Source organism: Nomascus leucogenys, chromosome 22a (assembly GCF_006542625.1).
Source record: "Nomascus leucogenys isolate Asia chromosome 22a, Asia_NLE_v1, whole genome shotgun sequence".
NCBI classification, from domain to species: Eukaryota; Metazoa; Chordata; class Mammalia; order Primates; family Hylobatidae; genus Nomascus; species Nomascus leucogenys.
In genome coordinates, this window is record NC_044402.1 from 52,626,563 (window position 1) to 52,643,420 (window position 16,858).

At 48.5% G+C, this 16,858-nt stretch overlaps 1 pseudogene; it reads right to left on the reverse strand.

The window, feature by feature from the left end:
* Positions 1–13,504: 13,504 nt before the first annotated feature.
* On the reverse strand, positions 13,505–13,779 carry LOC115832403 (annotated as a pseudogene).
* Positions 13,780–16,858: the final 3,079 nt, after the last annotated feature.

Genomic DNA, 16,858 nt, shown 5'->3' on the forward strand with positions numbered 1-16,858 from the left:
CTAATTGTTGTGTTTTTAGTACCAATGGAGTTTTGCCATGTTGGCCAGGCTGGTTTCAAACACCTAGCCTTAAGTGATCCACCCGCCTTGGCCTCCCAAAGTGCTGGGATTACAGGTGTGAGCCACCACACCCGACCTAATACATATTTCTTCTCTTTGTGTCTGTGTTTCTAGCTCTGTGTCACAGTACTTTTGTAGAGTGTCCAGTTCCTACCCATCACTGAAGTAATTCAGAGCTTTCCTTTGGAGAAGCAGTCATCTCATGGTTAAGAATGCTGGTTTGGAATGAGTCTAGGTTCAAATGCCAGCTCCCCCGCAATCCCCACAATTATGTTATACAACTTTTTTTTTTTTTTTTTTGAGATAGGGTCTCACTCTGTCAACCAGTCTGGAGTGCAGTGGTGTGATCATATGATCATAGCTCCCCGTAGTCTTGAACTTTGAACTCCTGAGCTCAAGTGACCCTCCCACGTCAGCCTCTAGAGTATCTGGGACTACAGACACACACCATCACGTTTGGCTCACTTATTTTTATTTTTTGTACAGACAGAGTCTCACTGTGTTGCCCAGGCTGATCTAAAACTCCTGGCCTAAAGCAGTCCTCCCACTTCGGCCTCCCAAAGTGCTGGGATTACAGGTGTGAGCCACTGTGCCTAGTCTAATCTTGAACAAATTATTTTACCTCCCTAAGCTACCGGAACAACCGCACATGCCACACAACCTGAGAAGGACCAACTCAGCCATTCTCCATCAGTGAAGTGGCTGCCACCCCAGGGATATCCAACCAGAGGATGTGGGATGGAGGCGTTATGGCAAGGCAAGGGCTGCCCCCTGGTGGTCGGAGAGCATGGGAGGCCCGAGCTGCCAATGGTGGCTTTTCTCAACTGAGCCTTGATTCCAGCTTCTGCCCGATCCCCTACCTTGCTTGCTTCCTTCTATCAACACCCCATTCACACCCCAAAGGATCAATATAGGAAAAATTGTCTCTATTATCTCAACTGTAAGAAGCCCATGGTTTGGGAAGGGAGAAGAGGTCACCACCAGTGGGGACGTGGAATAAGTAACTGGCTGGGGATAAAACTCCACTCTTCCGGCCGGGAGCAGTGGCCCACGCCTGCAATCCCAGCACTTTGGGTGGCCGAGGTGGGCAGATCACCTGATGTCAGGAGTTCGAGACTGGCCAACATGGTGAATCCCCATCTCTACTAAAAATACAAAACTTAGCCAGACGTGGTGGTGCATGCCTATAATCCCAGCTACTTGGGTGGCTGAGGCACGAGAATCACTTGAATCCAGGAGGCGGAGGTTGCAGTGAGCTGACACTGTGCCACTGCACTCCAGCCTGAGCAACGAGCAAAACTCCGTCTCAAAAAAAAAAAAAAAAAAAAAAAAAAAACTCCACTCTTCCACAGTGTACACTCAATCACATGGTTCTACTCCACGTCCCAGGGCAATGTGGCTTAGAAGACAAATCAGCCTAGGTTGGAGTCCTGGTGCCACTACTGTAAACTGGGGGTACCACCTGTAAACTTCCAGACCCCATTGCCCTAGGTTTTCAATGTGTGGTTCTTCTCCAGTGCTTCCCTAGTCCTGTGCAAGGGTGGCAGTGCTATTGCTACACCTGGACTCAAGGGCATCCTGCTCTCCCAGCTCTTTTCTATATCTAAGACTTCTAAACATTTGTTATAGCTAAAAATGTTCCGGATTCCAAAGACAATATGTGGTTTTTTTTTTCAGTCCATCTAGAATAAATCCTGGTATGTGTGTGCATTCAAGGGACCCCTTTTAATAACTCTGAGAACCTCTAGGGAAGGCTAACCTGCAAGACAGGAACTGCTGCGGTAATCAGCACAGTGGGCACAAGGATGGAACTTTTTTTTTCTTTCTCTTTTTCTTTTTTTGAGACAGAGTCTTGTTCTATTGCCCAGGCTAGAGTGCAGTGGTGCGATCTCGGCTCACTGTGACCTCCGTCTCCCGGGTTCAAGAGATTCTCCTGCCTCAGCCTCCTGAGTAGCCGGGATTACAGGCACCCACTACCATGCCCAGCTAATTCTTGTATTTTTAGTAGAGATGGGGTTTCACCATCTTGGCCAGGCTGGTCTTGAACTCCTGACCTCATGATCCACCCATGTCAGCCTCCCAAAGTGCTGGGATTACAGGCGTCAGCCACTGCACCCGGCCAAGGATGGAACTTTTCTAAAGAAATTATTCCCAGGCACTCAAGAGGAAAGGCAACAAATAAAACAGTGTTGAAGTGGATGTGCACTGGTCTCTGTGTTTTTTTTGAGAGTCTTGCTCTGTCGCCCAGGTTGGAGTGCAGTGGTGTGATTTCCGCTCACTGCAACCTCTGCCTCCCGGGTTCAAGTGATTCTCCTGCCTCAGCCTCCCAAGTAGCTGGGACTACAGGCACCTGTCACCACGCCTGGCTAACTTTTTTGTATTTTTAGTAGAGACAGGGTTTCACCATGCTGGCCAGGCTGGTTTCGAACTCCTGACCTCAAGTGATCTGCCTGCTTCAGCCTCCCAAACTGCAAGGATTACAGGCATGAGCCACGGCGCCCAGTCTCTGGTCTGACGTCTTTAACAACAAGCTGTGGGCTGGCTGGATGTAGTTGAGGCCAATAAACTCCCAACTCAGATCATGAAAACAGGTGAAAACACAAAATTCCACAATCCAGCACAGGGGATCTCATCCTTCCCCCACTCCAACCCCCACTCCCACCAGGGTTCCTCCTCTACGTGCTGGCCGGGATGAGATTGGGTGACTTCTCTGGCCAAGTCTTATCAATATTTTTCAACTTATGAATGCCTCCCAGGTGATGATACTTTCAGCTTCTCCTCTGAGGCTCACAGCATCTGACCTTCAATCTCTCCTTGGTGTCATTGTCCCCTCACCCTCACATTCATCAAGAGCCCATCCCTGACTCTGCAGCCTCTTCTCTATTTATTTATTTTTTTATTTTTTTAATTTTTTTGAGACGGAGTTTTGCTGTTGTTGCTGGAGTGCAATGGCGTGATCTTGGTTCACCGCAACCTCTGCCTCCCAGGTTCAAGCGATTCTCTTGCCCCAGCCTCCAGAGTAGCTGGGATTACAGGCGCCTGCCACCACGCCAGGCTAATTTTTGTATTTTTAGTAGAGACGGGGTTTCACCATGTTAGCCAGGCTGGTCTCGAACTCCAGACCTTGTGATCCACCCACCTTGGCCTCCCAAAGTGCTGGGATTACAGGCATGAGCCACCATGCCCAGCCCACCTCCTCTCTATTTCAACCTCTGCCAGCTCCTTAATGGACTTAATGTCCACATGAATGACTTTTTTTTTTTTTTTTTTTTGAGATGGAGTCTTGCTGTGTCCCCCAGGCTGGAGTGCAGTGGCGTAATCTCGGCTCCCTGAAAGCTCCACCTCCTGGGCTCACGCCATTCTCCTGCCTCAGTCTCCCTAGTAGCTGGGACTACAGGCGCCCGCCACCACGCCCGGCTAATTTTTTTGTATATTTTAGTAGAGACAGGGTTTCACCATGTTAGCCAGGATGGTCTCAATCTCCTGACCTCGTGATCCGCCTGCCTCAGCCTCCCAAAGTGCTGGGATTACAGGCATGAGCCACCGTGCCCGGCCATAAATGACATTTTTAAACATTGAGATATAATTTCATACAGTAAAATGCACAGATCTTAACGTACAGTTTGATGACCTTTGGCCAATATGTACACCCATGCAACCACACTGTAATCGAGATATAAATAATTCTCACTATCCTGGAAAATTCCTCCATGCCCCTTTTTGGTAAATCCCTTTCCCCTCCTAGATGCAACCATTGATTTTTACCTCTGTAGACTTTTTTCTTGGGACAGAGTCTTGCTCTGTTACCCAGGTTGGAGTGCAGTAGTGCAATTATAGCTCACTGCTGCCTTGACCTCCTGGGCTCAAGCCATCCTCCCACCTCAGTCGCCTGAGTAGCTATGACTACAGGCATATGCCACCGCACCCAGCTAATTTTTTAACAGTTTTTTCGTAGGCCGTGTGCAGTGGTTCAGGCCTACAATCCTAGCATTTTGGGAGGCCGAGGCAGGGAGATCACAAGGTCAGGAGCTCAAGACGATGCTGGCTAACACAGTGAAACCCCGTCTCTACTAAAAATACAAAAAAAAAAAAAAAAAATTAGCCAGGGGTGGTGGCACGCACCTATAGTCCCAGCTACTCGGGAGGCTGAGGCAGGAGAATTGCTTGAACCTGGGAGGCAGAGGTTGCAGTGAGCCGAGATCGCGTCATTGCACTCCAGCCTGGTGACAGAGCAAGACTCCGTCTCAAAAAAAAAAAAAAAAATTTTTTTTTTGCAAAGACGAGGTCCTTCTATGTTGCCCAGACTGGATTCTAACTCCTGGGCTCAAGTGATCCGCCTGCCTTGACCTCTCTAAGTGTTAGGATTACAGGCGTGAGCCACTGCGCTCGGCCTCTGTAGATTAGTCTGTTCTTGAACATCATATTAATGGAGTCATATAGTACATACTCTTGTATCTGGCTCCTTTCATTCTGCTTAATGGCTGTGAGATTCGCTCATGCTGTTGTATGTATCAGTGTTTCATTCCCTTTTTTTGCTGAGTGGTAATCCTTTATCTGATGTAGCACAGCTTGTTCATCTATTCACCTGATGATGTACAATTGGGTTGTTTCTATTTTTTGTTTTTCTTATTATGACTCAATCTGCTATGAAACTTCTTCTACCCATCTGGCAAATGCCTTTCCAATACCCTAAGTGTGCAACTTCACAGGTATTTCACCTTGACCACTCCAATCATCACCTTGACTCTCCATGACCTACACCTCAGATCCTGTCACCATGGAAGCTGTTTCACTTTGAAATCTCACCTCCTCTTTCCTAAGGACATAAAAGCCATCCAACCTGAGTCCCTCAGACCCCTGTACCCTAAACGTGTGCTTTTACACCATTGTCCTGTTGGAAGATTTTTGGGTTGTTTCTCCCACTTTTTTTTTTTTTTTTTTTTTGAGACAGAATTTTGCTCTTGTTGCCCAGGCTGGAGTGCAATGGTGCGATCTCTGCTCACTGCAACCTTCGCCTCCTGCATTCAAGCGATGCTTCTCCCTTAGCCTCCCAAGTAGCTGGGATTACAGGCATGTGCCACCACACCCAGCTAATTTTGTATTTTTAGTAGAGATGGGGTTTCACCATGTCAGTCAGGCTGGTCTCGAACTCCTGACCTCAAGTGATCCGCCTGCCTCGGCCTCCCAAAGTGCTGGGATTACAGGCATGAGCTAGTGCCCCAGCCCCACTTTCTTTTTAAAGTGTTATTATATATTTTTTATTATATATATTTTTGAGATGAGATCTCACTATGTTGCCCAGGCTAGTCTCAAAGTCCTAACTCCAGGCTTCAGGTGTTCCTCCGACCTCAGCCTTTCATGTAGCTGGGATTACAGGCATGCACCTGGCTTCCCACTTTCATTCAATAAATTTTGCTCATCTACCATGGCTATCCTAGGCAATCTTGTCACAGCCACAGTTGTCACTACTGCTTATTCTCTGTCAAGTCCCCAATCTACATCTCCCCCTCAGGCCTCTTTCTTGAGACCTAAGTCCACACTATCTAATTGCTCTCTAGGCGGCTTACCCTGAATACTCCACAGGCATTTCAAAGTCATCAGTGTCCACTTAGACCAGGTCAGCCTCCTGTCATCCCTGTCCCAGTGAATGGAAACACAAAGCCCCAGTCACTTAAGGCAAACACCTGGGATTCATCTACTCTGCCTTCTCCCTCAGTTCCCCCATCCAAAAGATCTCCAGGCCCTGCCCATTTTGCTTCTGAAAGATGGCAGGTGTCTTTCCCCTGCTCTTCATTCCACTGGTCACCAAATCCCTCATCAACTCAAGGGGAAACGAGCAGAGTTGCTTCTCTGATGGGTAGTGTGGTTTCTGCACAGCATCCCCTTCATCCCACCACTGCTGGGCATTGAGGTTCATTCATCTATTCAGCATCGCTCTTCACAAGGGCCTTCCATGGGCCAGACACCCTATCTTCATCTCTCTTAATCGCTCTTTTCAGTATCTCTCTCCTTGTCTCTCATATTTCCCACATCTCTGTCCACAACTCTTTCTGTCTCACCATGTTATTCATATTACTTGTTTCTTCCCCCATGTCCACTCACACGCCACATCTCTACACACCCCTACCCCTCTGCCTTTCTGTCACACGCATACACACTTCTGCTTATTCCCTCATTCAACAAATGTTCAGTGAGCACCTTCCACGTGAGACATTCTGTCTCTCTTTTTTTTGTGCTCTCAGCTCACTGTAACCTCCACCTCCCAGGTTCAAGTGATTCTCCTGCCCCAGCCTCCAGAGTAGCTGGGATTACAGCCACATGCCACCACACCTGGCTAATTTTTGTATTTTTAGTAGAGATGGGGTTTTGCCATGTTGGCCAGGCTGGTCTTAACTCCTGGCCTCAAGTGATCCACCTGCCTCAGCCTCCCAAAGTGCTGGGATTACAGGTGTGAGCTGCCGTGTCTGGTCTGCCTCTCCGTCTTTCTCTCTCTCTCTCTTCCTCCATCTCTCTTTGCGTCGCTTTCTGCCTCCCCATCGTTCTCCATGTTTTCCCTTCCCATCCCTCCCCATCTACATACCTTATTATTTTACTCCATTTCTCTTCCTTCCCCATTTCTCTCTGGGTGAGAGAATGAAGGAAGGCTAGTGACTAGTCACCCCTTTCCTTTAGGGGACAGATTTGAGGCCTGCCTCAGCTCTGCCAGGCTGGTTGGCACTACTCGTTTGCCCTTGGAGTCTCTGCACAAGGATGCTTAAAAAAAAAAAAAAAAAGTTTAGGCCAGGCACAGTGGCTACTGCTTGTAATCCCAACACTTTGGGAGGCTGAGGAGGGCGGATCACGAGGTCAGGAGTTCGAGACCAGCCTGACCAACATGGTGAAACTCCTTCTCTACTAAAAATACAAAAATTAGCCAGGAGTGGTAGCGTGCACCTGTAATCCCAGCTACTCAGGAGAAGAATCGCTTGAACCCAGGAGGCAGAGGTTGCAGTGGGCCGAAATCACGCCACTGCACTCCAGTCTGGGCGACAGAGTGAGACTCTATCTCAAAAAAAAAAAAAAAAAGTTTGTGCAGCAGCGACAGAAAAGTAACCTACAATATTAGAGGAAGACTCACATCTCTCAGAAACTATATATATATATATATATATATATATTTTTTTTTTTTTTTTTTTTTTTTTTTTTTTTGGAGTCTCACTCTCTCACCCAGGCTGGAGTGCAGTGGCGCGATCTTGGCTTGCTGCAAGCTCCGCCTCCCGGGTTCACACCATTCTCCTGCCTCAGCCTCTCCGAGTAGCTGGGACTACAGGTGCCCGCCACCACGCCCGGCTAATTTTTTTGTACTTTTAGTAGAGACGGGGTTTCACCGTGGTCTCGATCTCCTGACCTCGTGATCCGCCCACCGCGGCCTCCCAAAGTGCTGGGATTACAAGTGTGAGCCACCGCGCCCGGCCCAGAAACTATATATTAAGCAGGCAAAATAATTATTAAAGACAACAGGTGCAGTGGCTCATGCCTGTAATCCCAGCACTTTGGGGGGCCGAGGCGGGCGGATCACGAGGTCAGGAGGTCAAGGCTATCCTGGCTAACACAGTGAAGCCCCATCTCTACCGAAAATACAAAAAATTAGCTGGGCGTGGTGCCACGCATCTGTAGTCCCAGCTACTAGGGAGGCTGAGGCAGGAGAATCGCTTGAACCTGGGAGGTGGAGGTTGCACTGAGCCGACATCACTTCACCGCACTCCCGCCTGGGCGACAGAGCAAGACTCCATCTCAAAAACAAAACAAAACAAACAAAAAACACACACACACAAAGGTGGGAGTGTTATGTAAGAGAACTGCAGGGGATATTTCCACCCCCAGGCTCAAAGGGATGAGGGGAGAGAGAGGTTACAGCAGTGGTTCTTAGTTATTTTGTGCCACAGATCCCTTTGGCATTCTAGTAAAGCATAAAATTAAAAAAATATACATATAAAAACAAATCGGCCAGGCACAGTGGCTCACGCCTGTAATCCCAGCACTTTGGGAGGCCGAGGCAGGTGGATCACCCGAGGTCAGGAGCTCGAGAGCAGCCTGGCCAACATGGCGAAACTCTGTCTCTACTAAAAACACAAAAAATTAGCTAGGCATGGTGGTCGGCGCCTGTAATCTTAACTACCTGGGAGGCTGAGGCAGAATTGCTGGAACCGGGAGGCAGAGGTTGCAGTGAGCTGAGATCGTGCCATTGTACTCCAGTCTGGGTGACAGAGCAAGACTGAGTCTCAAAAAAAAAAAAAAAAAAAAAAAAAATTGCATCGAAATTGAATTCCAGTTATCAAAGTATTAATAAAAACTTTCAATACAGTAAATTGAAACTGTCCCAAGATTGACAAGAATTGCATGCTGGGATCTGGGCAGAAATATAGTTATAATTAAGCATAAACCAGGCTGCACTTTGGCTCACTGCTCTATTCCTGCAAGTCTCCAGATCCTGACCATCTGCATCCCCGTTGTGCTAACATTAGGGTCAGAATGTCTCTATATTATGATCCCTTGTCTCTATATTAAAAAAAAAAAAAAAAAAAAAAAAAAAAAAGCCAGGCACGGTGACTTACACCTGTAATCCCAACACTTTGGGAGGCCGAGGAGGGCGGATCACGAGGTCAAGAAAGCCGGACCATCCCGGCCAACATGGCAAAACCCTGTCTCTACTAAAAATACAAAAAAATTAGCTGGGATTGGTGGCGCGCGTCTGTAGTCCCAGCTACTCAGGAGGGTGAGGCGGGAGAATCTCTTGAACCCATGAGGCAGAGGTTGCAGTGAGCCAAGATCACGCCACTGCACTCCAGCCTGGGTGACAAAGCGAGACTCCATCTAAAAAAAAAAAAAAAAAAGGCTGGCGCTGTGGCTCAAGCCTGTAATCCCAGCACTTTGGGAGGCCGAGGTGGGCAGATCACAAGGTCAAGAGTTTGAGACCAGCCTGGCAACATAGTGAAACCCCGTCTCTACTAAAAATACAAAAAAATAATGGCATGAACCCAGGAGGTGGAGCTTGCAGTAAGCCGAGATTGTGCCACTGCACTCCAGCCTGGGCGACAGAGCGAGACTCCGTCTCAAAAGAAAAAAAAATTGCTGGACGTGGTGGCGGGTGCCTGCAATCCTAGCTACTCGGGAGGCTGAAGCAGGGGTATCACTTGAATCCGGAAGGTGGAGGTTGCAGTGAGCCGAGATCGCGCTACTGCACACCAGCCCGGGCGACAGTGTGAGACTGTCTCAAAAAAAGAAAAAAAAAAAAGATAAAGAATTAGTCACCATGGCTGGGTGCAGTGGCTCATGTCTGTAATCCCAGCACTTTAGGAGGGCAAGGCAGGTGGATCACCTGAGGTCAGGAGTTCGAGATCAGCCAGAACCAACATGATGAAACTCTGTCTCTCCTAAAAAATACAAAAATTAGCTGGGCGTGGTGGCGGGCGCCTGTAACCCCAGCTACTCTGGAGGCTGAGGCAGGAGAATTGCTTGAACCCAGGAGGAGGAGGTTGCAGTGAGTCGAGATCATGTCACTGCACTCCAGCCTAGGTGACAGAGAGAGACTCCATCTCAAAAAAAAAAAAACAAACAAACCTAAGGCGTGGTGGCACATGCCTGTCGTCCCAGCTACTCAGGAGGCTAGGGTGGGAGGATCACTTGAGCCTGGAGGTTGAGGCTGCAGTGAGCCATGACCACGCCACTGCACTCCAGGCTGGGCAACAGAACAAGACCCTGCCTCAAAAGGAAGAAAATAAAGAGAAGAAAAGTCTATCTGGGTATGATGATGATTCCCAGTATCTTCTCTCTGGTGGTTGATCTGGTCATTTGATAAGATCTCTAGGCAGGAGGTCTTAAGACAGTTGCATTTCTTTTGCAAAGAAGTTTTTTCACTCAGATAAGGAAATTCCAGAAAGTGTGGTAGGACGATTCTAAGACAGCTTCTAAGGCCTCTCAGCGTTTCAAAGCACCAGTCTTTGGGGTATCACTTTCTGAGCCCCAGCATCTTCTTGCATGTCTATTCTTGTCCCCTCATCTCTGTTTAGGCCCTGAGTTTCCTTCTCCACCCGCTTGTCTTCCTATATACCCTTCAATACTCACATTTTTTTTGGGGGGGGGGGATGGAGTTTCACTTATTGCCCAGGCTGGAGTGCAATGGCATGATCTCGGCTCACTGCAATCTCCACCTCCCAGGTTCAAGCAATTCTCCTGCCTCAGCCTCCCAAGTAGCTGGGATTACAGGCATGCGCCACCATGCCTGGCTAATTCTGTACATTTAGTAGAAACGGGGTTTCTCCATGTTGGTCGGGCTGATCTCGAACTCCTGACCTCAGGTGATCCGCCCGCCTCGGCCTCCCAAAGTGCTGGGATTACAGGCGTGAGCCACCGCGCCAGGCCTAGTCTTCATTTTTGTCCCACAGTCAGAGCAGCTGTCATTTTCTCTATCCCAGGCAGTTTTTCTGAGCATCTAAGCACTGTCTCACCCTAGTAGTCTGTCAAGCCATTCTCAATGGAAAGACCGGTCTGGGAGGCAGTCTCACTCAGAATAAAAGCCAGAGTCTTCACAAGGCCCTACCCAAGCTGACCTCCTCCTCACCTGGCTTTGGCAGCACGGGCCTCCCCGCTACTCCATGAACACTCCAGATATCCACACTGCTCTCACATCAGGGCCTTTGAACTTGCTGTTCCCTCCACCTGAAATGCTCTTCTCCCATTGTGATATTGTTATAATAAAAATATATATTTTGGGGGCCAGGCACGGTGGCTCACACCTGTAATCCCAGCACTTTGGGAGGCCGAGGTGGGCAGATCACGAAGTCAGGAGATCAAGACCATCCTGGCTAACATGGTGAAACCTCATCTCTACTAAAAATACAAAAAAAATTAGCTGGGTGAGGGGGCAGGCACCTGTAGTCCCAGCTACTCGGGAGGCTGAGGCAGGAGAATGGCGTGAAAACAGGAGGCGGGGCTTGCAGTGAGCCGAGATCGCCACTGCACTCCAGCCTGGGCGACAGAGCGAGACTCCATCACCAAAAAAAAAAAAAAAAGGCCAGGCGCGGTGGCTCACACCTGTAATCCCAACACTTTGGGAGGCCAAGGAGGTCAGATCACAAGGTCAGGAGATGGAGACCATCCTGGCTAACATGGTGAAACCCCGTCTCTACTAAAAATACAAGAAATTAGCTGGACGTGGTGGCAGGCTCCTGTAGTCCCATCTACTCAGGAAGCTGAGGCAGGAGAATGGTGTGAACCTGGGAGGTGCAGCTTGCAGTGAGCGGAGATCGTGCCACTGCACTCCAACCTGGGCAACAGAGCAAGACTCCATCTTGGGGAAAAAATAAATAAATAAATAAATATATATATATATATATACACACACACACATATATATATGGGTTTGGTGTGGTGGTTAACACATGTAATCCCAGCACTCTAGAAGGCTGAGACCAGAGGATCACTTGAGCCCAGGAGTTCAAGACCAGCCTTGGCAACCTGGCGAGATTTCGTCTCTACAAAAAATTTTAAAATGAGCCAGGCATGGTGGTGCGGGTCCCAGCTGCTTGGGAGGCTGAGGTGGGAGGATTGCTTGAGCCCAAGAAGTTGAGGCTGCAGTGAGCTATGATGGTGCCACTGCACTCCAACCTGGATGACAGAACAAGAACCTGTCTCAAAAAAAAAAAAAAAAAAGGGTCAGGCATGGTGGCTCAGGCCTGTAATCCCAGCACTTTGGGAGGCCAAGGTGGGAGGATTCATTGAGCCCAGGAAGTCAAGACCAACCTGGGCAACATAAGGAGACCCTGTCTCTAAAAAAAATTTTAAAAATTAACCAGGTGTGGTGGCACATGCCTATAGTTCCAGTTACTCAGGAGGCTGACAAGGGAGGATCACTTGAGCCCGGGAGGTCAAAACTGCAGTAGCCATGTTTGTGCCACTGCACTCCAGCCTGGAAAACAGAACGAGACCCTGTCTCCCTGTCTCAAAATATTAATGTGTGCGTGTGTGCGTGTGTGTGTGCATGTGTGCGTGTGTGTGTGTGTGAGTGTGTGTGTTGGTCTCCATCCTGGCTCCGGGCCAGACCTCCTAAACCCTTGTAATTTCCTAAACGATAAAGTGAAGGGAGCTTTTGTTATTCATAACAAGCTCTTTTCAACCACAACTGAGTTTATGTTAGTAAGTTGACTTTTAGAAAGCCCTTAAGGTTGGGGTTTGTTGCCAAGGTAGGCAACTGTGTGATTAGAGAGTTAGAACTTTTAGCTCCAACCCCCTGACCTCCAACTAATGGCTATTGAATCAAGTATGCCTGCATAATGAAGCCTCCATAAAAACCCAAAAAAGATGAGGGTTGGAGAGCTGCCAGGTTGATGAACACATGGAGGTGCGGGAAGGAGCCCAGAGAGGACAAGAAAGCTTCAAATCCCCCTTCCCCGATACTTCATCCGGTGCAACTCTTCCATCTGACTGTTCCTAAGTTTTATCCTTCATAATAAACTAGCTAACATAAGTAAAGTGTTTACCTGAGTTCTGTGTACTATTCCAGCGAATTACTGAGTCAGAGGAGGGAGTCATAAAAACAGTTAGGAGGCCTGGACTTGTTTGTGATTGGTATCTGGAGTGGGGGCAGCCTTGTAGAACTGAGCCCTTCAACTTGGGGATTAGATAACTGGTAATTATGGGTAGAGTGTCAGAACTGAATTAAATTGCAGGACTCCCAGTTCATATCTACCAAGAATTGAAGAATTGGTTGGTTTGGGAGAAGTCCCCACACGATTGGTGTAAGAAGTGGTGTTCTTGGCCGAGCGCAGTGGCTCACACCTGTAATCCCAGCACTTTGGGAGGCCGAGGCAGGCAGATCACGAGGTCAAGAGATCGAGACCATCCTGGCTAACATGGTGAAACCCCGTCTCTACTAAAAATACAAAAAATTAGCCGGGCATGGTGGCGGGTGCCTGTAGTCCCAGCTACTCGGGAGGCTGAGGCAGGAGAATCGCTTGAATCTGGGAGGTGGAGGTTGCAGTCAGCAGAGACTGCACCACTGCACTCCAGCCTGGCCAACAGAGCAAGACTCCATCTCAAAACAAAATAAAACAAAACAAAAAAAAACCTGAGATTTTTTGCAAAGAGCCTGGAATAACTTCCTTTTAGTTCTGGACTATAATGATGATGATAAATATACCTCGATGTAACCCTGAGGTCCCAGGATTCACCAGCCCTTGAATAAAAAAAAGGAAAAAGAAAAAAACAGTGTATTTTTTCGTTTTGCAAATCACAGTTCCCTTATTAAGATGGAACTGCTGCCAATTACAGAGAAGCTATTTGCCTAAGCCAAAAATCCATGAGGTTCACATGGACTTATAGTTACACAAATTAGAAACAAATGGTATATTTAAAACCATAGAGAAATGTCCAGGTGATGAAAGCTGGGGTGAAGGAGTCTGCACATTCATTTCATACTGTTAAAGGATTTGTGGGCCATGCAAATGGTCCCTTGCATTAGAGAAGTCAAAGAGCTTTGTGCAATCCTCTCCTGTCTGTGATCTGGAAGACACATGCTCATCACAGAGCTCCAGCTGTTCCGAGACTTTACTCATTTCTTCAGCTGCACGCATTGCTCTCTCACTTTTGTTGGGAATTGACTAATTCCTCCTCTTCCTCTTCCTCCTCCTCCTTGCCATCTCTAGACCCAGTCAGCATCTCTTGCTCATCCTCTGATCCCATGTCCAGCTATGGTTCTAGATTCAACACTAGCAGCAACAGTGGCGCCGACTCCACTTTAGGATCAAGATATATTTTTCTTGCCAGGCGCAGTGGCTCACATCTATAATCTCAGTACTTTGGGAGGCGGAGGTGGGTGGATCACAAGGTCAAGAGATCGAGACCATCTTGGCCAACATGGTGAAACTCCGTCTCCACTAAAAATACAAAAATTAGTTGAACATGGTGGTGCACACCTGTAGTCCCAGCTACTTGGGAGGCTGAGGCAGGAGAGTCGCTTGAACCCAGGAGGCAGAGGTTGAAGTGAGCCAAGATCATGCCACTGCACTCCAGTCTAGTGACAGATGGAGACTCTGTCTCAAAAAAAAAAAAAGAAGTATTTTTCTTTCTATCGGTATATCCACTTTACATGGTCCCTCAACTCCCCAAGCCCACTCTGCCTGCCCCATCTCCTCCTTCCACATCCTCTCCTCAACCTAGCACTTGGTCGGCAATGCCTTCCTCGATCCTCTGCCAAAGACCCTCTAGCCGGTGCTTACCCTGTCTGTTCTCTCTCTTTACCCAAAGAAATACATAAAGTTTGACCAGAATGGAAACAGAGATATCAGTGAGAAAAAGGTGATTTGGGGAAGTGTGCAGGCCTAGGAAGACAGAGGGTTGTTCCTCTGCTTGTTTAAAATCTTTGCTCAAACGGCCAGGCGCGGTGGCTCACGCCTGTAATCCCAGCACTTTGGGAGGGCAAGGTGGGCGAATCATGAGGTCAGGAGTTCAAGACCAGCCTGGCCAACATAGTAAAACCCCATCTCACTAAAAATACAAAAAAATAGCCAGCCGGGCGTGGTGGCAGGTGCCTGTAATCCCAGCTACTCTGGAGGCTGAGGCAGGAGAATCACTTGAACCCGGGAGGTGGAGGTTGCAGTGAGTGGAGATTGCACCACTGCACTCTAGCCTGGGTGACAGAGTGAGACTCCATCTCAAAAAAAAGAAAAGAAATCTTTGCTCAAATATCACTTTTTCAGAGAAGGCTTCTCTAACCACTCTATTTATTTTATTATTTTATTGTATTTTTTGAGACAGGGTCTCACTCTTGCCCAGACTGGAGTGTAATGGCACGATCATGGCTCACTGCAGCCTTGATCTCCTGGGCTCAAGCGATCCTCTCACTTCAGCCTCCCAAGTGGCTAGGACCACAGGCGTAAGCCACCATGCCTGGCCAGACCACCATACTTAAAACTGGGGACAAGTCGGGCTCACACCTGTAATCCCAGCACTTTGGGAGGCCAAGGTGGGAGGATCACAAGGTTAGGAGTTCAAGACCAGCCTAGCCAACTTGGTGAAACCCCATCTCTACTAAAAATACAAAAATTAGCCGGGTGTAGTGGTGATCGCCTGTAATCCCAGCTATTCGGTAAGCTGAGGCAGGAGAATTGCTTGAACCCAGGAGGTGGAGGTTGCAGTGAGCTGAGATTGTGCCACTGCACTCCAGCCTGGGCAACAGAGTGAGATTCCGTCTCAAAACAAACAAACAAAAAAAAGCTGGGTGCAGTGGCTCACGCCTGTAATCTTAGCACTTTGGGAGTCCGAGGTGGGTAGATCACCTGAGGTCGGGAGTTCAAGACCAGCCTGGTCAACATGGCGAAACCCCGCCTCTACAAAATACAAAAATTAGCTAGGCATGATGGCAGGTGGCTATAATCCCAGCTACTCGGAAGGCTGAGGCAGGAGAATCGCTTGAACCTAGGAGGTGGAGGTTACAGTGAGCTGAGATCACGCCGTTGCACTCTAGCCTGGGCGACAGAGTGAGACTCCATTTCAAAAAAAATAACTGGGGACCATTGGCAATACTCCTATGTCCCCTTTTCCCTACTCTGTTTTCCTCCATAGGCACCTAGCGCTTTTTTTTTTTTTTTGAGACGGAGTCTCGCTCTGTTGCCCAGGCTGGAGTGCAATGGCGCGATCTCAGCTCACTGCAACCTCTGCCTCCCGGGTTTAAGCAATTCCCCTGTGTCAGCCTCCTGAGTAGCTGGGATTACAGGCACACACCACCAGGCCCTGCTAATTTTTGTATTTTTAGTAGAAATGGGGTTTCACCATGTTGGTCAGGCTGGTCTCCAACTCCTGACCTTGTGATCCGCCTGCCCCAGCCTCCCAAAGTGCCGTGATTACAGGCGTGAGCCACTGTGCCTGGCCACCTAGCGCCTTTAATATACTTATTTATTGGTATTGTCTGCCTTCCCCAATTAGATCAACCATGAAGACAAAAGTTTTCGTTTGTTGGGTTCTCTGGGCCTAGAGGCATGCCTGGCATATAGTAAGCATTCAGTAAATATCTGTTGAGTGAATGTATGAATAAAGAAGTGAGTTCCTCCCAGCAGGCACTGAGAACATTGGGAGTACAGGGTTGCAGCTCTCTCTGCAGCAGGAGAATGCAGCTGTAATAAAGGGAAGTCAAGAAGCCAGAGTCCGGCCGGGTGCGGTGGCTCATGCCTGTAATCCCAGCACTTTGGGAGGCTGAGGCAGGTGGATCACAAGGTCAAGAGATAGAGACCATCCTGGCCAACATGGCGAAACCCCATCTGTACTAAAAATACAAAAATTAGCTGGGCGTGGTGGTGGGTGCCTGTAGTCCCAGCTACTCAGGAGGCTGAGGCAGGAGAATCGCTTGAACCCAGGAGGCAGAGGTTGCAGTGAGCCGAGATTGCACCATTGCACTCCTGCCTGGGCGACAGAGCAAGACTCCGACTCAAAAAAAAAAAGCAGCAGCAGCCAGAGTCCACTCCAGCATCTCCCCTACCTGGCTTGGGTCAGGGAGAGGGCAGTGAGAAGTGAAAACTCCCAGCTACAGAAAAGGAAATATGTTGGGGGGAAGGGAGAAGGAAAGGTGTCTTCATCAATGCTGGGGCAGGGTAGATGGAGCCCTGGGCAGGGAGTTTGGACCAGGAAATCTCAATGAGGGAAATGTGCTGTTCTCACCTCTCCAAGAAGCGACTGGCCAAACAGAGTGACAGGGGGGATAAAGGTTATGTCTAGGGAGGCATGTGTCAGAGGCTATCATCCACTCTGTTGAACCCACAGTGACCAG